Source organism: Pan troglodytes, chromosome 13 (assembly GCF_028858775.2).
Source record: "Pan troglodytes isolate AG18354 chromosome 13, NHGRI_mPanTro3-v2.0_pri, whole genome shotgun sequence".
Taxonomy (NCBI): domain Eukaryota; kingdom Metazoa; phylum Chordata; class Mammalia; order Primates; family Hominidae; genus Pan; species Pan troglodytes.
The window spans coordinates 13,303,283-13,330,233 of NC_072411.2; the positions used below are offsets into that span (position 1 = coordinate 13,303,283).

The 26,951-nt window shown below is 40.2% G+C and overlaps 1 long non-coding RNA gene across 1 annotated transcript in view; it reads right to left on the reverse strand.

Annotated features, from left to right (window-relative positions):
* Positions 1–551: 551 nt before the first annotated feature.
* The window catches only part of LOC134808079 (uncharacterized), a 31,069-nt gene continuing 4,669 nt past the window's right edge, over positions 552–26,951 (reverse strand). The window contains exon 3 of the long non-coding RNA XR_010150275.1: positions 552–730. This is a non-coding gene — a long non-coding RNA (uncharacterized LOC134808079). The remainder of the gene's footprint in view (positions 731–26,951) is intronic.

Below are 26,951 nucleotides of genomic sequence, written 5' to 3' on the forward strand. Positions count from 1 at the left end.
GAAATATCTACATCGGTATGTGTATAAACATGGAAATACCTACACCGCTATCTGTATAAACATGAAAATATCTACACTGCTATATGTATGAATATGGAAATATCTACACCGCTATCTCTATAAACATGGAAATATCTTCACCACTATCTGTATAAACATGGAAATGTCTACACCGCTATCTCAATAAACATGGAAATATCTACACCGCCATCTGTATAAACATGGAAATATCTACACCGCTACCTTATAAAAATGGAAACATCTGCACCGCTATCTTTAAAAACATGGAAATATCTACACTGCGATCTGTATAAACATGGAAATAACTACACCGCTATCTGTATAAACGTGGAAATATCTACACCTCTGTCTCTATAAACATGGAAATATCTACACCGCTATCTCTATAAACATGGAAATATCTACACCTCCATCTTTAAAAACATGGAAATATCTACACACTCATCTGTATAAACATGGAAATATCTACACCATCATCTGTATAAACATGGAAATATCTACTCTGCCAGGAGCTCAAGAGCAGCCTGGGCAATACAGCAAGGCCTCATCTCTACAAAAAATAAGAAATATTAGCTGGCCATGGTGGTGTGCACCTGTAGTCCCAGCTTCTTTGGAGGCTGAGGTGGGAGGATCCACGGATCCCAGGAGTTTAAGGCTGCAGTGAGCTTGGATAACGACTGCACTCCAGCCTGGATGACAGAACAAGAACCTGTTTCAAAAAAGAAAAAAGAAAAAAAAACCTAAAAACTAAAAACTGGATGTAGTTTGCTAGTATCTAAACAGCAAATTAATTGTAACATGCTTACATATCAACGATGTCTTTCTTCTTTGATCATAAACCTGCTCACTAAGAAGCTGCTGAAGTCCATGGTAGTGACAGGTACATGTCTGCATCCTTGTCCTGACCTGCATCTTCTTTGATTGTCCCCATCTGTGTCTCCGACTGGCACTGCCGATCCGTCTTGCTACCTGATCAATGTTGTACTGAACCGGACTGCTAACTGATCAATGTTGTCGAGCTCACTGCACAAATCTGTTCTTACAAGGTAGATTTCTGCCTGGAATAGCCATACTTACACTGTTTATATTCCTTACTCCTGACCCATCCAACGCAGCACAAGTTCTATTTATTGCCATAGAAACATAGGTCATTTGGAAACACCTCCTTCATTTCTATGGAATGTTCAAACATTTCTGACATTTTGGACTCTGTTCTAGCCTCTTTTTAAATATATCCAGAAAAGAGACAAAGCTTTATGGGGGGGCTATATGCACACATATGCTATAGAATAAGCTATCTAAATGCTTAAAAATACTTTCCATCTGTCACCGCACCTTAATAGGTACACAGAAATTAAGTATGTGTATATCTGTCTGTATAGATACGTACAAATATATATCCCCAAAACAAAAACTCATTCTCTTACTTATACATAGGTAGAATATAGGTGAATATACATATATATTTATAGGTAGAACAAAAAAACCCTCAGCCTCTTTAGGGCCATGTGTTTTCTCTGAGTAATTGTCACAATTAATTAAAATACATGTGTATGCCTTTTTAGATAAATTTCATCAGACCAGTTTCTGTCTGGTTGGAAAATAATAACTGCCTATTTGCTAAGTGCCCCTGCCCCCATACTGTGTTCCAGTGAACTAAAGACCTCTGGCAATCATAGATTTACAACTCAGCAAGATTAAACAATTTATTGTTATTTATGACATCCAAGCTGTATCTTCTGTGTTATATTCCACATTAGCATCTATCACCTTACATTTGGGAGATCCTGTCCAAAAAATGATCATGCCTCCTAACCAAACATTCAGCAGGGCTGCAGGAACAGGCCCCCTGAACAAACATCCTGCCAAAGTACTTTAAAGCACCGTGAGCTGCCACAGCTGTGTATTTTCAGATGACTCAGCAGATTAGCGTGGAGTCTCTTAGCCTCTGCTTGGTCTGTTCCTTTCAGTGATCTCTCACATGGCCCAGTCCATTCGGTTTGAAAATCCTCATGAAATGAGCAGATTATGATCTGGCTTCAGTAGAGGGCCATGGGGTGGACATGGAGGGGAGAGAGTTTGCTCTTAACACAGCCTGAGCCTCAGAAAGATTTCAGATGGAAAAGCATGGCACTGACTCAGCTCATGCTTAACAGGAAATAATGCACAGACCACACCAAAAAAGCCCTTTGTGTTGTGTGAAAGTCTATGCCGGAGCAGCTGCTGCCACCTCATGTACTGTGATAGAGTGTGCATGTGTGTGTTTGTGTGTGCATGAGTGTGAGTATGCACACAAATGTGTGCTGGGAGGGGGAGGAGATCACACCTTCCACAGTCGCCACCTCAGCCTTAGCTAGCAGCGTGGAGAATTGCCAAAAGTCAAGAGGAAGCTGCACCAAAGCAACTGTGATCACCACACCAGCAGGCGCTTTCTGGTTAGTAAAGCTACTGGGACTGAAAACACACACACGATCTCGTCCTTCTTTTATTTTAATCAGAGCAAAATATTTTTATAATAATTGTGTTCTATGAATAAATAATTCATAATGCTGTAACCCATTATCACATTCAATCCTCCCAACAACCCTAGAAGATATGTAGACAAGTATTATTACTTTCCCTATTTTTATAAATGAGGAAATAAACCCCAGGAGGCTAGGCGACTTCCCCACGGTCATAGAAGTTGCAAACAGTAGTATCATGATTCAAATCCAAAGCTTCTCCTTTTGTCTTTATCATTTTAATTTTGAAGGTAATGCATATGCATGTATGATCTTTTAAATCCAGAGATGTATATGGAATAGATAGGAAAAGGGACTCTCCTTCCCCATTATACACCCCCTCCACCCAAGCTATATACACTGTTGACTAGAGTATGTCCTTTCAATCCTATTTTCTATGCCTACATTATATACAGAAAAGCAGGATTACGTTACACACAATATTCCAGTCATTGCTGTTTTTCACCAACAAGCTATCATTCACATCTTTTTCATACTACATATAAATTTATATCCTTTATTTTAGTGGTGTATATTGTGCAGTTGTGTCATAAATTATGTACCTGTTCTCTGTTGAACATATAGATTTTTTCTGAGTTTTTCCTTAGCAAAATGCTGCAGTGAGTACCCTTGTACACAGATGTTTGTACATTTGTTCTAGAAAAATCTACAGCAAAGATTCTTAGATTAAGAGATTCCCAGGTTATTAGAAAACTACTCTATTAATTTAGATATATACTTCCAAATTGCCTGACCAAAAAGTTATGTCAATTTAACTTCTATGAACAGTATACAAACATGACAATTTTCCATCACCTACACCAACTCTGGGTAATTTCATGTTTTTTACAAGTTGATGGATTGTTTTAATTTATATTTCTCTGGTTATTAATAAGGTTGGCCACCTGTTCATGTCTTATTATTGATGATATTTGTATTGAATTGTTTGAATTTTCTTGATTTCAAAAAACGTTTTACATGTCATAGATATTAAATATTTGTTGTAAAACTCTCCTTCCAGTATTGTGTATGTTTTTGGTCAAGTAGAATAAACTCTCGTCCTCTGATTTCAGATTCCTTTCTCTTTCCATTAGAAATCCCTAAATGTAAAACTACATATTGATAGCTAAAAACTAGGATGTTTACTAGAGAAAAAGAATACAAAGGCAATAATTAAATATTATATTTATACAAAATACCTACTAGTACAAACTTAAAAAGAGAAAGTAAAAGTCAAATGCTTCTACGACTTCAGACTAAGAAAAAGAACTTTTGAGGTTGAATGTTCCTGAAATTTTTCTTTTCATACAACTACGGACATGACTTCAAAAGTTGATGTGACTAAAAAATGTAAGATATGAAAGATATTTGAAGACTCAGAGAAGGTGGATTTTCATTTTAACAAGTCACATATATATTCTAGATATCCTCTTATTCGTAACTAAGAGAGTCAAATCAGATGAAAGAATCTAAAAATTTCCCTTTGACTGTGTTAAGTAGAAGTAGTAGAGGCATATTGGCCAAATCTTGAGTGTTTGCAAATTGACTCTTAAGGCTATAGGCTGGCACAGGTCATTGAAGCCCTAGCTTTTTATCTTTAATTTTAAAATCCCCAAACAATGTATACTAATTTTTCTTGTCCATTATTTCCAAATAATCTTGTTTAAAGGTTATTACAGTGCTTGCTCATGTTACTGTTGTCTAACAGAAGGGTATCCGGGGCCTTAAAACTGAGAGGGTTAGGATTAATGATTCCAATACCTATGCTTGGACATCTCCAAAAGTGGGTTCCAACTTCTTGTCCTCAAGTCTGTATAGAAACTAGCAAACTTCCAGAGTTCACAAAAGGCTCAAAGAGAACAGATGTTTTATAGAAAATTCTTAGAGCAAGTTTCACGCATAATGTTGCTGATGCGTGTCTGCCTTTTCAATAAACATCACTATGCTTTATCACAAGATTTAATAAAGCAGCTTAGTTAAAAATGCCATCTGGGTCTCTGGACACATTAAACAAAGCTTAAAATAACCACCCCAGCAACTGGGAGGACCCAGCTGTTCTCATAATCTGTCCCACTCCTTTTACTTCCCCAGAAAAAGAGTGAATGAAGACCACAGACTAAAAGCATCCAGAAGGAACTGACACAAACAGGGAGATAGATGGAGCCAAGGGCTCCTGTAAGTTTGCTATTGCTCACATAATAGATTTGCTAATTCCACATCCTGCGGATGGTGATTAAGAACGGGAAGCAGAAAGAGGGAAGAGAGAATCATAGAAGGGCTCATTCAAGTTTTCTAATGTATCACAAACCTGTCCTCCCTAATGTCTGGATCATAGCAGCCCATTCCATTCACCTATTCTCTAGTGAACTCCAATAGAAAATACAAAGCCATCACCACCCAGTTCTTTCTCCCTTCTAGAGATGAGATATTAGCCACCCAATCCAAGATTCTCAGATCCATTCCAGGAAAGAAGCCCTAGGTATTGAAGCACAGCTTTCCCTCCCTCCCTTCTTTCTTCCACCCCAAGATTTGTTCCCCAGATAGTTCTAGTAAATGCAAAACCAAGTATATTCTCATTCTTTAGAGCAACCAGCTTTTCATGGCCAACTGGAATGAAACACAACCTGCACGAACATCTATCTGGAGGACACTCCCAAGGCTCCTACTGAGCCAGCCTTCTGCATACCACTGCATTTCAGCTTCCTAGTTCACAAGACACTGAGACATTCTTGAATTCTGCAAGGTGCACTGTGTGTTAATATCTTGGCTGCTCATCATGTGGCCAATAAAGGGCATGACTAGTCAACAAATAAATTTTCTCTTGGCTAAAACTTGCAACAAAACTGTAAGCTGTTTACCAAGGGGCCCACTACAGGTTATATTCAATATATACAGTCAAATCCTAACTATCTGAGATATATTCAGTTGACCATACACCTTTATATTTCAGTAAAAGGTCTTTACATTTCCCAGTGCTATCGATGTTACAAAGTGCTTTCATATGCAGTGCTTCATCTGATTTCCAGGATAATTAAATGATCCTGTCATACCTGATTTTTAGATGAGGAAACAAGTGGTTTCTGGGTATTTCAGGAGGCTAACGCATCTGCCCTCCAACTTGTATGTGAAAACCAAAAACAAAATTCCAAGGCCCTTCAACCATCTGAATGGACTTTGACTCTTTTGGTCAATATATGGCAGAGCTAGGAAAAGAAGGTGAGTCTTCCAGCTGCTGATACAGGGTTTTTTCTGCCATACTCCATTACCTCCAAGGCTAAAGTCAAAAGAGGGTGTGGTTATCACATGAAAAAATCTGGTTTGGATTTCCCAAATGTGTATGTAGTATTTGGGGATTTACCTTAATTTAACCTACAGTTCTTTTGGGTTGTAACAGTCTGACTCCATTTTTGAAAACAAAACAAAATCGATTTTAAATGCTGAATTATAGATCTTTGCTGTCCAGTATGGTAGCTACTAACCACTTATGGTTATTTGCATTTCTATTTTAATTAATTAAAATTCAGTAAAATGCAAAATTCAGTTCTTCAGTTGCTCTAGCCACATTTCAAGTGTTACAGTAGTCACATATGGCTAGTGGCTGGGACAATGCAGATTATAGAACAGTTCCATCATCAAAGAAACTTCTATTGAACAGTGCTATTATATAATGTCATCTCCAGAGAAAGAAGACTTTAGAAAAAGTCAGAAACGGCCGGGTGCAGTGGCTCACACGTGTAATCCCAGCACTTTGGGAGGCCAAGGCAGGCAGATCCCTTGAGGTCAGGAGTTCAAGACCAGCCTGGCCGACATGGTGAAACCCCGTCTCTAGTAAAATTACAAAAAATTAGCTAGGCGTGGTGGTGCATGCCTGTAACCCCAGCTACTCAGGAGGCTGAGTTGGGAGAATCACTGGAACCCAGGAGGCAGAAGTTGTAGTGAGCCAAGATTGTGCCACTGCACTCTAGCCTGGGTGACAGAGCAAGACTCCATCTCAAAAAAAAAAAAGAAAAAAGAAAAAGAAAAAGTCAGAAACATCTTGAGGCAGGCATAGTGCTGTCATCTGTCCAATATTGAAGATGATTTAAGAATAAGAAAGAAGAAGAGAACAAAGAAGAGAAAAAGAAGTTGCCTTAGGTGTACCTACCCAGAAAAGGACAAAGGCATTCTTGTAGTCATTGTGTTGTATTTTAGCTCTTAAACTTTTTAAGAGATTAGAATAATTTGACACATAGAAGATCTAAACCACTGAAGAGGCTCTGAAGCAGATAAAAGTAGAAAGAAAATAAAAAACTAATTAGGTACAAACTAAGCTTAACCACAATTCGTTTAAACGGTACTATTTACTCTTCACATGATTGTTTTTTCTTTTGCTTTATAGTATGACATAGTTTATATCTTTAAAGGGGAATTAAAATATTTCTGGGAATTTTTAAAAGTAAGTTCACACAGCCACATAAAAACTACAGAAACAGATAAAACCTATCTTCTCATTTATTCCCTAATCCATTCAAATTAAATATAAAAATCCAAGCAGCCACAGTGATATTCAAAAAAGCAAAAGTGAGACAAAACAAAATTCATTTGTCACCTGTGGAGGTAGTTAGCTCACCTAATCTTCACTCCAAACACCAGTAATTTTTAAAAGACAGAAATAAACATATGTTCTGTCTTCCCGGAAGGAATTATGTTTCAGGATAGCCAAATAACCCAGTTGTGAAGAAAATGGTCTGCTTATAGAAAAATGCCAGCTAAAACATGTAGATAGAATTAGAGAATTAGAAATTCACCATTTTGAAACCCCTAATGAAATAATCAACTCAAGCAAGGATCATTAATAAATGCTAAAACAATCAAGTAACTATTGATACAGAATATAACTGAATATACACATGGTACAAAGTTCACGTCACAGACTACTGGCTTGACCCAAGGGGGAATATAGCAGAGGAGATAGGCAGTGATCACCCTAACCTTGCGATCATCTCACCATCACTAATGATGGGATGTGAATACACATTATTGCCTATGAAATGGTCTTTAAAAAAAGAAGTCGAACCTGAATCTAACTAAACCTTGCAATGGGCTGAACGTGTATGTCTTCCCCAAATGAATATGTTGACATCCTAACCCCAAAGGTGCTGGTATTAAAAGGTGGGGCCTTTAGGGGGTCATTAGATCATAAGGACAGAGGCTTCATGATTGGAATTAGTGCCCTTATAAAAGAGGCCCCAGAGAGCTAGCTAGTCTCTCCCACTATGTGAGGGCCCAGCAAGAAGGCCAATCTATGAACCAGAAAGTTGGTCCTAACCAGATATCAAAACCACATGCTCCTTGATTATAAACTTGCTAGCCTCTAGGACTGTGAGAAATAAATTTCTGTTCTTTATAAGTCATCCAGTTTTTGGTATTTTGATATAGCAGGCCTAAAAGCCTTTAGAACTAACTTCCAGTTAACCAGGAAAAAACAGAGTGAAAAGTTAAATGACACCATAAAAAGCAACCAGAAAATTCCAGAAGGGGAAATATTCTACAGGACAACTGACTAGTTTTTCAACAAGTCAATTTCACTAAATAAATACATAAACAAAGAGTATGTGTATTTTCCAGGTTAAAACAGTCTTGAGCTAAATAATCAAATGCAATGTGTATCCCTTGATTAGAAGAAACTAATTTGAACAAACCAGCCACAAAAGATATTTCAGGGAGACCAAGCTGGAAGGATCACTTGAGGCCAGGAGTTTGAGACCAGCCTGGGCAACGTAGTAAGACCTCCATCTCTACAAAAACAATAAATTAGCTGGGCATGGTGGTGTGCACCTCTAGTCCTAGCTACTCAGGAAGCTGAGGCAGGAAGATCACTTGAGCCCAGGAGTTTGAGGCTGCAATGAGCTATGATTGTTTCACTGCACTTCAGGCTGTGTGAAAGAGCAAGACTTTGTCTCAAAAAATAAAAGGACATTTCATAATAATTGAGGAAATCTGAATGTGGACTGGGTAATAAATGATATAAAAAAGCCATTTTTTTATTTTGTTTGAAAAGATGATTTTGTAACTATACAGGAAAATGTTCTTATTTTTTTAGAAATCTCTACTAAAGAATTTAGGGGTAAAATATCATTTTCTTTAATATACTTTCAAACACAAGCAAAAAATAGTCATGACACAAATATAGCAAAATGTTTACAATCTATGTTCTATGCTTGCCTGTGAGTGCCATTAATCTCATCTCTCTGCTTTTCTGAAAGTTTGAAAATTTCAAAGTTTTATAATAAATTTTTTTACATCCCATAATTTTATAATAATTTTTTTAAAGTTTGAAGCAAATCAACAACTATAGCTTCAAAAATATCCTGACCCACAATAAACATTGAACAGGGTATATTTCTCCCATTTCCTAAAAAAGTTGGCCCAGGAAGGAGTATGAGAGCTGCCATAGCTCTCCCAAGGCTCATTATTCTCCATCACTCCATGGGAAATCCCAAAATAATTTTTTAAAAAAGTTGTTTAAATTTATAATGTTTTTGATTCTATAATAATTTTATAATAAAATAATTGTAAAATGTTTTTGATTTTATAATTTATAAAAATTTTTATACATGTTTATGTTTGAAATGTCTATTTCAAACTTTATGAGATATTAAAATATAAGTAATATAGTTCATCATTTTAGAAATGCCATGCTTTTCTTCTCCAGCAATTACATAATCAAAGAGTAACTGTAGTTTTTTCCTAGAACATTGCTTTGTAGGCTGGGCATGGTGGTTCATGACACTTTAGGAGGCCAAGGCAGGCAGATCTCTTGAGATCAGGAGTTTGAGACTAGACTGGGCAACACAGAGAAACCCTATGAGTAGTAAAAACCACAAAAATCAGCTGTGCGTAGTGGCGTGCCCCTATAGCCCCAGCTACTCAGGAGGCTGAGGTGGGAAGATCACCTGAATCTGGGGAGGTCAAGGCTACAGTGAGCCAAGACTGTACCATTGCACTCCAGCCTGGGCAACAAAGTGAGACCCTGTGTCAAAAAAAAATGAAATTTAATTTAAAAAAAGAAAATTGCTTTGTAAAATTAACTTTTTCAATCAAAACCAAGATTTTTCAGATATAGAGAATGCAGCCCACTGGTCAGATTTGTCAGTTCAAAGAGAAAAAATTCTAGTTTCCTATTTTTCTAGCCTGCTTATGATTATCCAATAGGATATCAAAAAAGACCAAAGCCTTTGGGATCCATGTTCAGTATTCCTGAGTCTAACTCAGGATGCCAAATCAGGAGACAAGCACATTCTCATCAATTTTCAATCATTCGAGACCAATTTTGCTTATAATTAACCAGTTCTTTTAGACAACCTTTCTCCTGAAGCCAGCCTTATGGCTATTCACTTCACTTTAGCATAAGCCCCCAAGAAGGTGAACAAAATGAGGAAACGATTGGTTAAAGTTGGCGTTTGAAATTCTGAAACATGTCCACCATTCCCTTCACCCATGCCCGCCCCTCTTAGAAGTAGTACTTTCAGATTATTTAAGAGTCGATGCTTCTATGTGGATTTTGTCAGCTGTCCTTTATAACAGCTAGTGCGTTTAATTTGACTCTATTTTAAGCATATATTGACCTATGCTAATTATCTGTTAAAATAAATTCCACTCTTAGAGTTAATAAAGTGTGTGTGTCATGGAAGACCCATTGAAGTAAGAAGCTGAGGAGCCCTTATGGTAAAGTGGGACAAGAAATAATAAGACATAATAATTTTCCCATGCAAATCAACAACCGTAGCTTCAAAAATATCCTGACCCACAACAAGTATTGGACAGGCCATGTTTCTCTCACTCCCTAAAAAATTGGCTCGGGAAGGAGTATGAGAGCTCCCATAGCTCTCCCAAGGCTCATTATTCTCCATCACTCCACAGGAACAGCCTGTCAGAGAAGAGTGAAAGACCATTTGTCAACCTCTCTTCAACTCCCTGATTCTAGCCAAACTTCATCAATCTCAAGTGAGGAGCCAGAGAGAAATCAAACCCCATATATCCAGCATCATTGTCTACTGGAGTCAAAAATCACAATTCCACTACCCACCCCAACACCACTGGCCCTGTTTCTCCCAATTGCTTTTTATTGTGTTTTTTTAAAAAATCCTCTTTCCCTATCCCTGCAACACCGAGAAGGAGGAATTATAGTAGATAAATATGAAGCATGGAGATCCTTTAAAAATGTTTTTAATAATAAATGAGAAAATGAAAAGGAAAGGGTTGGGAAGGAAGGAGGGAATTCAAATGTGTGTGTGTGTGTGTGTGTGTTCTGAGACACCACTACTGTTAAATAGGCAGAGCTAAGACTTAGGGGACTGGCAGATTATTGCAAAAAGGGCACGGGGCAGAGGGACTATGTTGTGAGCCTGGGAAAGAAGTTTGTGTGGGGACTGTGGGCAGTGAACGCGTTGGGAACAATGTGGAAAACTGGGAGCTGCCTTGGAATCTACAGGGCCGGGTAAGAGAATGTCCGAAAGAAAAATGAGCAGGTGCGGGATGTGTGCAGAGTCGGAGAAGAGTCCAGGGCGCCCGGAGTGGCTCCAGGAACGACGGACACCCCTCAAGGCTTTTGGGGGCGGTGGGTACTAATAGAACCCAGTGTCCGGGGTGCACAGGGGAGGCTGCGAGCGCGGCGGGAGTGGGGCGCTGGAGGGTGAGGACGCGGGAGTGAGGAAGCAAAGCCTGGGCCGGGCAGGGGCCTCCCAGCTGGGCCCGGAGGCAGCAGGGGGACAAGGGCTAGGAGAGGGCATGGCGGCAGCGCGGCGGGAAGCGAGGGGCATCCGGACACTCACCCCATTGGCCGCAGCCATCTGCCCCAGGATCTCGATGGCCATCCTGCTAAAGTACCTGCCGTCGCTGCCCACCACCATGGTGCAGCCCCGGCGGTCGCACAGGTCGATGGACGATAGCACGCTCTGGATGAATTTGGGCAGGTAGTTGCGCTGGCCCTCGAAGAGGCCGGTAGGTCACCGCAGACCCCCGCCGCCGGCCGGCCGCCGGTCCTCGTAGGGCGCGGTGGGCACTGTCAGCACCGGGATGGGGCTCCCCTCTGTGGCGCCTCCTGGCCGGTCCTGCTGAGGCTTCCGGGGCCGGAGGCAATCTGCAGCCTGCCGGGGGCCTCCGCCCACCTGGCCACGCACCGGGACTCCGCCTCGCGCCCAGGCCCCCTCTCCGGCAGGTCGGCACTCTGCGCCCTGCACCCGCCCGCCTGGGGACTGCCCGCCCCTCCTCTCCGTGCGGCTGCTCGCTGACTCCCTCGGCGGAGATTGCTTCTGCCTTCCTGTAAAGTTTTCTCCCGCCCACCTTCTCCGCTGCCAGACCGCCCGAGGTGTCCTCAGTTTCTCCCCAAGTTGGACTCACTTTCGGGGTGTCCCAAAAGCCTGATTCCAGGGCCTGCTAGCCCGACCCCGGTGACGCCTGCACCGGCGCCTGGCCCCAGCCTTCACGTGCGATCGCCGCCCTCCGGGGCACACCCTCCGCCAGAAAACAGCCGGCAGGCGGCGAGACTTTGGGCAGAGTCCGGGTTCCTCTCCGGCGCCAGGCCCGTCTCCCTGTCTCCCTGGGAGTGCGCAGCCTACACGCACCAGTTTCTCTTTAGAACAAGCACGGGGAGGGATTTGGGAGAGGGCTGAAACCTTTTGCCATCAGCGAACAGCCTCAGCCAAAAATAACCCTGGAAAGGCGAGCTAAGAATGGTTATCTCCTGCCAGCGCTGAAATCGGAGGCTGGGTGCTGCATGTGGGGGGTGTGTGTGTGTGTGTGTGTGTGTACCCTCCCACCCCGACCATTTGTTGAAGGGAATCACCACTGTCAGACTTCAATCCAACAGGACCCACTCGAGCCATCCACACTTTCCCCAGCCTCCTCCAAAACAGCACACTTTCCGGTATGGACAATTCTTTTTTTTTTTTTTTCACTTGTTTGTTTGTTGTGGTGTTTGCAACAGCAGCAACACAGACGACACATATTTCCCTATTCTTCTCGCCCTTCTCGCCCTCCCTACCCAGCTCCTGCCTTAGAAACAGGCTTGGCCTACACTGTATCTGTCCACACTGCCTGAACTCTTCCCTGAATTAATCGTTTTCAATAGGAGGGGGCTAAATCCCTTATTAATGCCCTACCAGGAGTGAATGAATAAAGCCAAGTTAAAGGGGAACTGGGTACCACATACTGTGCTAGGTTCCTTTGCATGTATCCTTTCATTCTGCTGGAGCTAAAGATGTTCTGCCTCCTCTCCATAAAACGCACCCAAACTCCAAAACCAGGAAATTCTCCATAGAAAATAGGAGTGAAGAGAGACAAGACTGACAGGATAAACCCCAAAGCAGGAAGAAAGTTTTGTCTCCCATTTCGCTCAAGGAATTTTTGGACCCACCAAGGCTACTGTCCTGAAAGATCCTGCTGCTTCTCCTTCCCCAAATATTGTCCACTTCCTGAGAGTAAGGCTGACTTGCCGCAGGCTTATAAAGTGTTTGGTCACAGTAAGACAACTGTGAGTAATAACACACATTGTATACTGTTTTGCAATTGATAAAAGGCTTTGCATCTGTTTTTTCTTTGGAGGCTGAAGAAAAGAATAATGGTATTCACGCAGTTCCCATTTTACAGATGAAAACAAGAGGACTTTTTCTGTGAAGTCAGGAAAGTGGTTACAATGGTACTTTCTGCCTGTCCGAATTATGTATTGCCCCTCCCCTTTCTATTAATAACATTGAAGTGTGATGGGACAACCACTGAAGCTGTCAGTTGAAACCTGCTGGGACTTTTTAGCCATTCTCTTCAACATAAAGAATGGGTGTTTTTGGAGGGGGTGAGAGGAATGGGGAAATGTTGTCAAAGAGTACAATGTTTTAGTTGAGACAGGAAGAATACATTTTGTTGAGATCTACAGCACAGCATGGTGACTGTAGTTTACAATGAAGTATTGTGTATTTCAAAATTGCTAAGACAATAAATTTCAAATGTTCTCACCACAAAAAAGATAGGTTTTGAGGTGATGAATCTATTAATTCTCTGGATTTAATTATTCCACAATGTATACATATATCATAACATCACATTATACCTCCGTAAATACATACAATTTTAATTTGTCAATTAACATTTTTTTATTTTTATTTTTTTTTTTTTTTTTTTTGAGACGGAGTCTCGCTCTGTCGCCCAGGCTGGAGTGCAGTGGCGCGATCTCGGCTCACTGCAAGCTCCGCCTCCCGGGTTCACGCCATTCTCCTGCCTCAGCCTCCCGAGTAGCTGGGACTACAGGCGCCCGCTACCACGCCCGGCTAATTTTTTGTATTTTTAGTAGAGACGGGGTTTCACCGTGTTAGCCAGGATGGTCTCGATCTCCTGACCTCGTGATCCGCCCGCCTCGGCCTCCCAAAGTGCTGGGATTACAGGCGTGAGCCACCGCGCCCGGCTAACATTTTTTTAAAAGAATAGTGTGGCCAGTTGGGGAGGTATTTTTTTTTTTTTCCTCTAGTCTCTACTCAGTCTCCAAGATCCCATTCCCCATAAAGTTCCTGTCACCCAGGTGGAGTGCAGTGGCACAATCATGGCTCACTGCACCCTCTCCCTCTGGGGCTCAAGCGATCCTCCCGCCTACAGGTACATGCCAGCACGCCCAGCTAATTTTTGTAGCTTTTGTAGACATGGGGTTTCACCATGTTGCCTAGGCTGGTCTCGAACTCCTCAGCTCAATCAATCTGCCCACTTTAGCCTCCCACAGTGCTGGGATTACAGGTGGGAGCCACCAAGCCCAACCCATAAAGTTCCTAACTTTTTATCTCCCTGGGAGTGCACAGCCTACACACACCAGTTTCTCTTTAGAACATACTTAAGAGTCTTGGCTTAGCATCCAACAGACAGAACTTTAACACTTCTACGGATCTGTGCACCTGTCTATGGTGTGGGGTTTTTAAGATCTCTTGCTAATGACACTTTATTTTGCAAAGCAGGACAGTTTCATTCCCAGAAGAGCAGGTATGGTAAATCCTTTGTTCCAGTAATGAAGACAATGATCCAAACCCTAAGCCTCAGAGAAGCCCAGAAACCCTCCAGGCCTCCATCTCTCTGCTCCTAGCACCTGCCTCTCTCTTGACATCAACATCATTCTCCCCTCTCACAGCCCAACTCCTTCCACAGACCCAGGGACTAGGCACCAGCACCTCAGACTAGATTTTAGAGAATTACCATTCAAGAGGCAATCCTCTTCCCTTGGTTCCAATTTCAAGGTTCTCAAAGACTGGAACAGGGCTAGTTTGAGGCAATGTGCCCCATCGCATAGCCAGAAAGAACCTTACAGTGAAAAGGAAAACAATTCTTCCAAAGTAAGGGGGTGCTGATCCCCAGAGGGAGGACAGATGGGCAAACAAACAGTAACCGGGCCACCACATGCTTCACACTCACTGATCAAGGACTTCTAAAACCACTTTTCTTTTCTCTGAATTTATATAGGATTTTGTATCACTCATAAAGGAATGTCTTATAGGCTGATAACACCTTTCTATTCATGCTTACACTTAACGTTTAGGCTAGGATAATTTCCTAACCTCAGTGTCCTCACTATAAGATGGGAATTATTATAATCCCTACCTCATAAATTGTTGGGAGGATTAAAATACTTAGTAAAGTGCCTGACTAATAGAAAGGCATTCAATAAATGTTAGCTATTCATGGTGTCATCATCATTATATTTACCATTATTACTAATCTCCTGTATTGCAAGAATTACAGTTTATATTTTTGTAGACCATCACTGTAGCTAAAGGGTCTTTGGGCCATAGGTGATATTCCATAAAGGTTGGTTAAATTGATCTGTGGTTTTTGACTATGGAAACTCAGAACTCCCTCAAAATGTACAAAACAGATTTACCTGCTAAATAAATCTCTTCAAAGCTGACCCCAGGTTTGATTGAATTAATTCCAATGAATTTGTCACAATGATGGAGAAAGGAAACTTAGAGGGCCCCACAGTTGTTTGCTGGTAAAATGAGAAGTTTGGATTAGATCAATGTTTCCCAAAATATTTTCCTCAGAATGTTAGTGCCCCTCGAATCCTGCACAAAGCAAGAGTTTCATGACCAAGTAGCTTTTAAAACTCCTGTACACTCTACTCCCATTCTTCACAATGCACACTTTCATATTAAAAGTTCTGAGAGGTCCTCAACAGAAGACATCACATAACTTTTTTTTTTTTTTAAGACAGATTCTCACTCTGTCACCCAGGCTGGAGTACAGTGGCCACCACTCCTGGCCTAAAAATTTTTTAACCTATTGCTTCCCAATCTAAACTCACAGGGACCAGTTTTCTTAATGAAAGAGAATCAGACTAGCTTGTAACCATAGCTGGTGACACTCCCCTGCCCCATTCCTTGTATGTCCTCAGTGGACTAGGTCAGGAATAAATAAATTTTCCTGATTCTCAAGGGCTGGTCACTCCTTTGCACTGAGCTCAAAGCTTCTCTGTAGCATGGGTCACAATGAATGGTAGCCCTGATAGCCTAGAGTAGCCTTTCAGCCTTCTCTGAGCCTCTAAAGACTGAGGATCCTTGGCATGAAATGGAGCAACTGATATACCCTTGCTTCCCCTGGGGACTCTCTTGCTCTCAAAAAGGCATCAGCCATCATCTCCATCTAGAGAATATACTAGCTGACTCAGCTTGACCAGTCTGTACCAAAATGAGAATCTGGGTAAAATAAGCATTGAAACACTTCATTCCTTGTAGATTCACAAAACATATTAGCATATTAAAGACTATGAAGTTCTGCAGGAAAAAAAAACCTATTTAACTTTAATCCAACATTGCCAAGTTTTATTTGACCATGGAAGATTTTTCCAAAACACTTACAAACAGATCAAGGACATTAATCTTTCATGAAACACTAGATCCCCAAGGTCCTCTCCAGCTACATCATTCTGTGATTTTCTTTTTTATTTATGATGCATTAAAAGATTAATCTCTATCAGACTTCCATTTAGAAATTCACCAGAATGTGCAAAGGCAGCAGGTAAAATTGCTGAAGGGTATTATAAAAATACCCTCCAGTGATTTTTGAAACTTAAACTGAAATATTTATATAACTATATATTTCAGTTTGTATATTATATATATATATGTATATACACACATCTATATGTGTGTATATATATTGGTGTATGTATATTTATATCTATGTATATATGGCATTATATCCATTTTACAGATGCAGAAACTGAGCTTCAGAGGGGGTGAGCAATTGGTCCAAAGCCACACAGCACACAGGTAGTCATTGATAAAGGTAAAAACAAGAGTTGAAGCCTGAGGTGTAAGGACACAGAGACAAGTACACAAATGTTTACAAGTTACACATATGACACGTGCCTTTAACATGAATTTCTTGAACATTCCTTTAGAGGCCTTACAATGAAGACATCAGAGTGGCAGCAAGTTCTGTTGGAATCAGGGGAGCGTGTTCTTCTATAATCCCCTGGCTAACAGGAAAGCACACTGATTTGGCCCATGGTAGTTATACACTCCCATTGAGTCAGGGGCCACTTCTATGCACACAGGAGGTGCTAAAAATATGCTGTTGACTCATTGCCTCTAAGAGCAGAAGAAATGCCAAAAGTATAGGACAAGAGGCAGAAAAGCACACGGAAAAATGTCGTAGGGCAGTCCTCTGAGGAAGTGTTAGATCCCTTTGAAATCTGTCCAAACACTTTCTTGTGCTGGGGAAAGTCAATTACATATTTCAAGCAACCCCACATGTCATACGAGTATCTTGTACGTGTTTGTGTACTCGTGTCTGTGAACTTACATCTCAGACTTCAACTTCTCCCTCCCCACCCTTATCAATGACTGCCTGCATGGCCTTGGGCAAGTTGCTTTCCCTCTTCAAAGCTCAGTTTCTGCATCTATAAAATGGACATAATGCTACCTACCTCATGGGGTTAGTGATGACATTTAAGGAGCTAATATGTGGAAATTGCTTACACAGTACCTATCACATAATAAGGGTTTAATAAGTGTTTGATGTAATTGTTTTGATTATTACTCCTATTACTAAAATAATAATTACTACAATAATAATGATTTTTATTCTCTATATTAGTATTATCTTTGAAAATGGGCATGGATTATGTCTATGTAACACTTTTGGCACAATATCTAGCATTATATCACACACAAATTAGAGAATTCATGTTATTAAGGATGAAAAAATATTTTTACTGACCCTTCAATTCTTCGTAAGTAACTGCAAAAGAAGCCATTATCCCAACACATGAAATAAAAAAGAAAATTCAGTTCCTCTGGAGTTTTTTTTTTTTTTTTTTTTTGGGACGGAGTCTCGCTCTGTCGCCCAGGCTGGAGTGCAGTGGCGCGATCTCGGCTCACTGCAAGCTCCGCCTCCCGGGTCCACGCCATTCTCCTGCCTCAGCCTCCCGAGTAGCTGGGACTACAGGCGCCCGCTACCACGCCCGGCTAATTTTTTGTATTTTTAGTAGAGACGGGGTTTCACCGTGTTAGCCAGGATGGTCTCGATCTCCTGACCTCGTGATCCACGCGCCTCGGCCTCCCAAAGTGCTGGGATTACAGGCGTGAGCCACCGCGCCCGGCCTGGAGTTTGTTTTTGGAGGTAGCCACAGGATACCTAAATTTTTTTTCTTTTCAGAGAGACTGAGGGGCTCACTAGGTTGACCAGGCTGGTCTTGAACTCCTGGTCTCAAGCCATCCTCCCACCTCAGCCTCCCAAAGTGCTGGGATTACATGCATGAGCCACCACATCCAGCCTACCTAAAATATTGAATGCTGTTAATAAATCTCCTGAGGCCAGCATAAGAAGGTGATGGGCAAAACTAATGCAGGTATGTTTTTCTGGCTTTTTCATGTATTGGGCCAAACTTTGAAAAGCACTTACTATTAATGGCTAACTTGCAAAATTTGTGATTTATTAAAAGCAGATTTTAATTGTTTTACCTAAAAATAATAGGCCTCTGATCTGCCAAAGATGAAGATTTAATTTCTAGGTGTTCCCCACAATACCTAGAAACATCAGTGGAATCGATTATTAAACACTTTAGAACTATTCTCATCAAAGTTCTTTAATATATAATACAGCAAAAGAAAAGTTTCTTTTCTAAAGGCTTCTCTATACTTTTTTTAATAGTTGAATTTCATTTCTGAAGGCTCCTAAAAAGAATAGAATTTAGATCTTTATTAAAGAGGAAATATATTTTCCATGTTTAATTTAAATGACATTCCATCAGTCATTTGCAATCTTAGCCTACACAGAATTTTTTTTTTGGTAGTTTTTATGTTTGGCTTTAGGAGGGGATTCCCAATAATCTCTATATAAATATTTCTAATCTCTATATAAATATTTTAACATTTCAATGTAAATTAGTTTTTTAAAACTATTTTATCCATAAAAATAATGAATTTGCATGGCTGAGGGTGAAATAATATGTTACCAGGACCCCTCAGTTTTGGGGGTTGTGAGTAGATCCCATCTTCATGTTCCTCCAGCCCAGCCCAAGCCTGGCTCAGGTCCTCCTCCCCCATTTGCCAGGAACCACCATCCCCAGGGATTCTATGTGCCCTGCCTGACCAGTGTTCTCCATCAGAGTTTACCAATCTTTTGTTCATTCCCTCAGAGCACAGCTAAGCAAGAGTACACTAATTTGAAAATTAACTCAAGCAAATAGAGGAACAATATCCCCAACACACTGCATTTTAACATAGGGTTTCCTGGACACACTGTTTCAACCCAAGAGTTGGGCTAATAGTAGGAGTTCCATCTGCTAAAATACGGCTGTCAGCTTCAGAGGGAAATTCATGAACGTCTTCGTAGTTTGTTTTTACGTTTCACTTGGCACTGTTTCTAAAATTTCCTCTGAAGCCAAAAAATAAGTTATTTCCCAGCACACTGGGCACTTTTCATTTATCATTGGATTGATTTTTGTAACTTGCAGTAGGAGCTGAAATCGACCAGGGGGTTCTTATCCAACAGACAGCAGCAAAACTCTTTGTGTATCTGCGTTCCTTTCAACAAGCGTGACTTCCTCAATGGCATCATTCGTGAGCGTAACACAGAGCTCAGCAATAACGTTTCTTCACTAACCCTACCAGGTATCCAACATAGGATGTTACTTCCTTTCACTGTTTTCCGACTCCTGGCAGATATTAATCATTGGGATTTGGGAAAAAGGAAATAGAATTTCTGAGAATGCTTGGGAATTCCCAAATTCATATGATTTTCATAACACTTCACTTACAAGTTTTTGAAAAATAATAAATGACTATAATAACAAGCAAATAGTCGTTTTTTTCTGTAACAGGATTATATGAAAAGTTTTAGTAGTCTTCTGTTTTAAAGAGATATGATAACAAATGATGATTTATTATTATTATGAGCCAACATATTGTAACAAGATTATAAAATCCAATAGCATTAATAGAGAAAACACTAAAAAGAAATGAATATTATCACAAAATAAATGCTAAAGAAAAGTCCTTTAAAGATTGAAAGGTAACACCACAAATACTTAATGCTTTAATCGTTGTTTACATGACATTGTTAAACAAGGCATCAATCATCCCCTCCAATACCATTTAAATAACATAACATTCTGATCTCCTGGAAAGATGAATAGCACTAGAAAGAAGCAACTGTCAAAATTGCCGATTTAAGGGCATATTTTGTTTCTAAAACTGGGCATTTCTTAGAAAACCTCTCATAGGATTTGTAAAACATATACTATGCCTAGGAACACATTAATATTTATTTGCAGAAATGGTTCACTGTTAGCAGTGGACAAGGCCATGAACACACACTTGTAACACAGCAACAGATACAAGAAAGTCTGACTGAGGCTCCTTTACTGCTCCTGTCCTGTTCACCTTAACTTTCATCTCCACATGTCAGTGCTTCCTCATCTTGCTTGACTTGAAGTCAGTGCATTTCTTCAAGCCAGTAAGTTCTCTATACTGACTATTAAGCTGTAATTTTCACAGGAAAATTAGAATGTTCCTTCCCATTTTCCTAATTTCTCAACTGATTTTTCTCAGAATTCAGAATCCAGAAATATTGAAATGCCAGGAGAGAATTTCCAAATGGAAATGCTGTTCCCTTCGTCCATTTTCAGAAGAAACCGTAGGATAGTGTTATCCTTCTCTTCTCCAATTTTTTTTTTCCTGCAAACTTATGGTTATCACCTCTTTAAGTGAGTAGCTCACAATTTTGCCTCCCCTGCAAATGGTCCCAAAACAGTGAAGTGGGTCCTCTTTAGCTGTGTCTTTAGTACATAATCCTGCATTTCTGACCATATGCAGGGAGTGTGACCCAGGGAAGGATCCCTGACTCAATGGGATTTCTCTTGCTGTCTCTAGAATTTGAACACCGGAACCCAGACGTACAGAGGCTGGGAGCCATCGTGGTGTGCTATATTGATGATGGCAGCAGTGGGTGGTGTGGGGGCAGTTAATTGACAGCTACCTGTTGCTGACATCCCAGGAACTGCCTGAACCTCCTCTTTCCCAGTCATAAGATATCTAAGATTCTGCAGTATTCTTCATTAAATCCTAGCATGGTTTAAGCTAGCCAGAATTAGGTTCTGTTGCTTTCAATCAACAGAACCTTAGCTAATACATTGTTATTTCCTGGTCTTTGTTCCTTTAATTTTCCAGGAAAAGAAGGGAAAATGGCTTACTGGTTTTAAGAAGAGACAAGGGACAACATACCATTTATGCAAAATTTAGAAGCACTCAAAGGAAACTCTGGAAAGTTCCTGAGATATATATATGTAGGATCAGCATAAAACTTGAACAGTGTATCTAGATCATGGTTGCCATGGTTGCCTTGACACAATGAACATCTGTATCAAGATCATATTTTCTTGGTGGGACAGAGAGAAGCACAAGGCGGGACTCACATTTACAGTAATCCTTGTTTTCCAGGAACCATACAACCCAGTTTGTCCAGAGCTGTTCATCTTAAGTTTGTTATCCCACCATAATTATAAATAGAACCTCCTTTTTCTCTCAAGAATATCCCACTTTGGATGATAATTTCTGTGACTACCCATTAAGAATATTTAATAACTATAGAAACTGCTTCTCTATATTTTTTGTATGTTTGAAACATTTTATAACAGAAATATCTTTAAAGTTATCACCTACACAGAATATAGCTGCCAAATGCTCCTACTCTGCTATTCTAACCATGAATCCCTCTGGGGCCCCTTCCTCCTACGGCGCTTGTAAGGATGAAATGAAATAAGCTCTATGAAGTGCCCAACAGTGACCAACACTGAATAAAATACAGCCACCATAGGAGGCCTTCCCTTATGTTCACCAAACTCCTGATAAGTTATTCGGTGATGTTTTAATCTTAATATTTTATGTAGATTATACATTCATCTGATTCAAAATGCAAAAGGTACAAAAGCGTATACAGTTAAAAGTTTCCCAACCCACTACCATTTATCTCCCTGGAGGCAACTGTTTCCAGATTTTTGAATATCCTTAAAGAATATCATATGTATGGAAAAGAAAGATTATATATTTATATGCATCTGTGTATGCATTTTCCTATGAGAGGCTCACAAAGTCTCCTTGAAGAGATATCATTATTACAAATACCCCTCAATTTACAATGGGGTTATATTCCAATAAACTTATGAAAATATTGTAAGCTGAAAATGCATTTAATACACTTAACCTACTAAACATCATAGCTTATCTCGGCCTACCTTAAACACTCACATTAACCTACAGTTAGGCAAAATCATCTAACAGAAAGCCCATTTTATAATAAAGTGGGCTTTGAATATCTCATGTAATATAATGAATACTGTACTGAAAGTGGAAAACAGAATGGTTGTATGAGTACTCAAAGTACAGCTTCTGCTGAATGTGTATTGCTTTCAAACTATCTTAAAGTTGAAAACTCATAAGTCAAAATATTCTAAGTCAGGGATTGTTTGTACTTCTACTTTACATGATGAAATTGAGCCTTGAAAAGATTAAGTGACTCGCCCAAGGTCACACTGGCAGTTAAATAGTGAAACTTGGATCCAAATTGTTCAGTCACTACATGTATTGTCTTGAAATTTGAAAAAGAGGAAGAGGAATTACACTACTAAATTGAAGGACTATTTTAGGCATAGAAGAAGCAGATGCCTTCATGTCCAAGTGATTGTGAAAAGCCCACTTGCCCCAAAATATGTCTCCTGGTCATATGAAATTCCACCATTTCAGATTTTTACCTGGGGATTTAGAGTAATCTGCTGTTTTCCTAGAGCTCCCCTAAAATAGAAATAGAAAATTTTGGAAGGCTAAATATATGCTAACATTGGAAAACTCATTTTCTCCCCTTCGTAAGGCAAGGTACTGAAGGAGGGGGCCCTACGGGCCGTGCAGGGACATCCTGGAGGCATGGGGAGAAGAAACTGAAAGGCAAGTTTGTATGGAACAAAGAATACCGATCTCAGGATTCTCCCTTGAACCTGCCCTAACTTTGTTCAAATAGACTTAGCCACTGACCTGCTGTCAAAAGACCACAGCCAATCTGACTTGTTTTCAATATAATGATGAATATTGATTTGGTCCCTTCATCCAACATTCTCAGCTGGATCTTTTTTGACCAAGGATATACATTACTAGGTGAGTACAGGCAGTTAATTCTTCCACACGGGACTTCGGAGTTTCTGAGTTAACCAGAATCACCCACCTTAACATCTGCCAGTTTATACCCCAAGTCCTGACCAGTGCCCCCTACCTGCTATGCCTCATGTTTTCAATAGAGCATAAAATCAGAAATGAAAGATGAAACATCATAGCCAATATCACAGAAATACAAAGGATCCTAAGAAACTGCTAGGTATAATTACACACTAACTAATTGGATCATCTAGAAGAAATGGATAAATTCCCAGACACATAAAACCTACCAAGATTGACTCATGAAGAAATTTAAAAATCTGAACAGACTAATAGCAAGCAAGGAGGTTGAATCCGTAAGAAAATGTCTCCTATCAATGAAAAACCCAAAACCAGATGGCTTCCCAGATTAATTCTACCAAATATTTTAAGAAGAACTAATACCAGTCCTTCTCAAACTCTTCCAAAAAGCTGAAGTGGAGGGAATACTTCCAAACTCATCTTACAGGGCCAGCATTACCCTGATTCCAAAGCCAGACAAGAACACTACAAGAAAGGAAAATGACAGGCCAATATCCTTGATCTACATAGATGCAAAAATCCTCAACAAAATCCTAGCAAACCAAATTCAATAGCACATTGAAAGAATCATTCACCATGATCATGTCATGGTTCAACATAAGCAAATCAATACATATAATATACCATATTAGAAAAATAAAGGATAGAAACTATATGGCCATCACAATAGATATAGAAAAAGTTTTTGACAAAATTCGAAACCCTTTCATGGTGAAAAAAAAAACACCCAACAGATCACGTATTGAGGGACTGTATCCCAACAAAATAAAGGCCATATATGACAAACCCATAGCTAACACCATGATCAATGGTGAAAAGTTGAAACTTTTCCTCTACCATCAGGAACAAGACAAGGATGCCCACAGACACCACTTCTCAGGGTAATCAGGCAAAAGAAAGAAATAAAAGGCATCCTAATAGGAAAGGAAGAAGTGAAACTGTCTCTACTGAGGGCATGATCTTGTTATATATAGAAAACCCTACAAACTTCACTAAAAAAAGGTTAGAACTCAACACAAAGAAGGGAACAATAGACACTGGGGGACTCCAAAGGTGGGAGGGAAGGATGGTGGGAGCAAGGGTTGGAAAACTACCTATCGATTACTATGCTCACTGCTTGGGTGGTGGGATCATTAGAAGCCCAAACCTCAGCACCATGCAATATACCTGTTTAAGAAACCTGTACATCTACCCTCCTGACTCTAAAATGAAACATACAATATTTAAAAAACAAAAACAAATAAATAAAATTTGAAAACTGTTAGAACTGAACTGATAGGTGAAATCAGTAAAGTTGTAGGATACAAAATCAACAGATAGAGCCTTGAACACAGCAACATCCAGCTGTCTGACACGAAAGTCTCAGGGGCAATAAAACCTCTATATGAACTCAGAAACAATGAGCTAAGTTGTGTTTATGTCTGAAAGGATGTTAAGAACTTCATTCATGTTACATCAGAGCCAACAGAAAGAACCAACAGGAAACCTGTACCCAACAAACAGAAATGACAAGATGAAGGGAAAGCAGAGGTAAGGGCTTACCTTAGAAAGGGCAAGTGATTAGCTCAATATGCAATACAATGTTTGCTCCTGAGCCAAAAATTTGTACAATAATTTGGACATTACTTGCACAACCAGAAAAATCAGCCACTCATTAAGAAAATGTGTTTCTGCAGAAGTCTTAGGACTCAGCTATCTATAATAACATGAAAAGACAATATTTTCATCCAAAATGAGTATTTTTGTTTGTCTTGGCTTGTTATTCTAACGTCAACAGCCTCTAAATAAACTGTTGAAGTACATGATATAACCACCTCTTTCTCCATCTTTCCCATTGCTCCCATAGGGTTTCAGTTGTGCAATTTCACCATTAGCAAAGCTTTTTGCTGAAATCTGGCTTTTCAAAGGGAGAGTATCCAGAAACAGAAGATGCTGATCTGGGAGGCTCTTCCTAATAGAACTGCTGCTTCAGTTTAACTTGAAAAAGCCCACACCCAGTTCCTAATGACAAACATCTGAACACCGGGTCTTCCCCTGAGCAAGACCATGCTACGCCTCCTGCTCGCTCTGTTCTATAAGCAACCCACAGATTGCTCCCTGTGAAGAGGAGCCTGCAAGGGGAGCAGCATTCCACCAGACCCTGATTTAGCAAGATATTTCCATATCATTCCCCCAACCAGCTGGAAGTCCTCCACTGCTCTTGTGTAAAAATCTAACTCATCTCACTGAATTTCCTGATTTAAAAGTCTAATTCATTTCACCAAAAGTGTGACAGAAGGAAACCAAGTACACCATCTCTCTCTTACCAAACCAAAGCTATTGCATGTGCATTCTGGGGGGAAAACATGGTCCAAATATGTTATGGAGGGGGTGCCAGCCCAGTGTCATCCTCTTACTATTGCCATAGGATCTTGGCTGATGGCATCAGAGGAAAAACAAGTTTATCGATTACTTTCAACCATTAAGCTCACTCCTCCATGAAAAATATGTCACAAGTCCAATGTCTCTTATTAAAATAAGCACTGCAAAATATAAAGGAGTCACAGTTTTAAAATGGGACACACGTTCTCTAAGCGGTGAACCACGTTAGAGGTGCACTGTTTACAATGTATAAAGTCCCCTGGAGCCAGGGTTAGGAAGCGCATCTGTTCTTTGATGTTCTGGGATGAAGGAGAAAGGAAAATGTGCTGCCAGAAGTGAGTGGGAAGGAGCCCATGAGATAAAGGAAGTAAATCCATTTGCTGATTGCAATAATAATGGTAATACACGAAGCTATACATACATACATACATACATACATACATACATACATGCAAACTTTCACATTTTTAAAAAAAAAGAACTTAAGGCTTCCACTCATGTAATCAGCCCTTATGAACTCTCCTGATTAGCTGCAAGGAAAATCTTCCTTTCTCCTCTTTCTTGCACCATCCTGGGCTCCCTTTTGACTTTTTTTTTTTTTAACTTATAAACGAACAGCTCATATTCTGAAGTTTGTAGTCCCCTCCCGCCCCCTCTCTCTCTATACGGCTCATTTACATTGGCAGCTGTCGTGCTGCTGGGCATCCTCAAACCCACAAGTTTCCCTTTAATGTTTGAGCAGACAAACATGATCATGCACTAGGCATCACTGTGCCACTCAAAATGCTTTTTTGTTTTTTTTATTGCATCTGAGAGAAATCTCAAGGTTGCAAACCTGGAGTCAGAATTGTCTCCATGTGTCTCAGTGGGAAGAGTATCGTGTGAAGGAACAAGTTGATTCTACTAATCAAAAGGAATTTTTTTTTGATATCAGGTCATCCTCCGAATGAATTTATATTACCGAGTGGAGGGTCACATGAAGAAAATGGTCAAACAGCACCACCTAGAGCAAGAGCTGAGAAGTGCAGCGGAGCCGGGCTGTGTCAGGAAAGAAAAGCAAGCTGGGGCCTGGCTCAGCGCTCTCCCCTCTGCTCCTGTCTGCATGGAAAGATTAGGATGACAGTGGCAGGAAGCCTGTGCACCTAGTATGCATCACTTGAAGGGAACACACAGATTCCAGTAAACAATTGGAAGGAAATGTTAATACCAGGCTCTGCTAAACAATATCAAATGAGTCCTAGATGAGGCAAGCGACTTTCATCAAAGTTTCCTGATACCTGAAAAGACAGCCCAGGGGATCCTGCGCTACATGTGGTGTATGTAAATT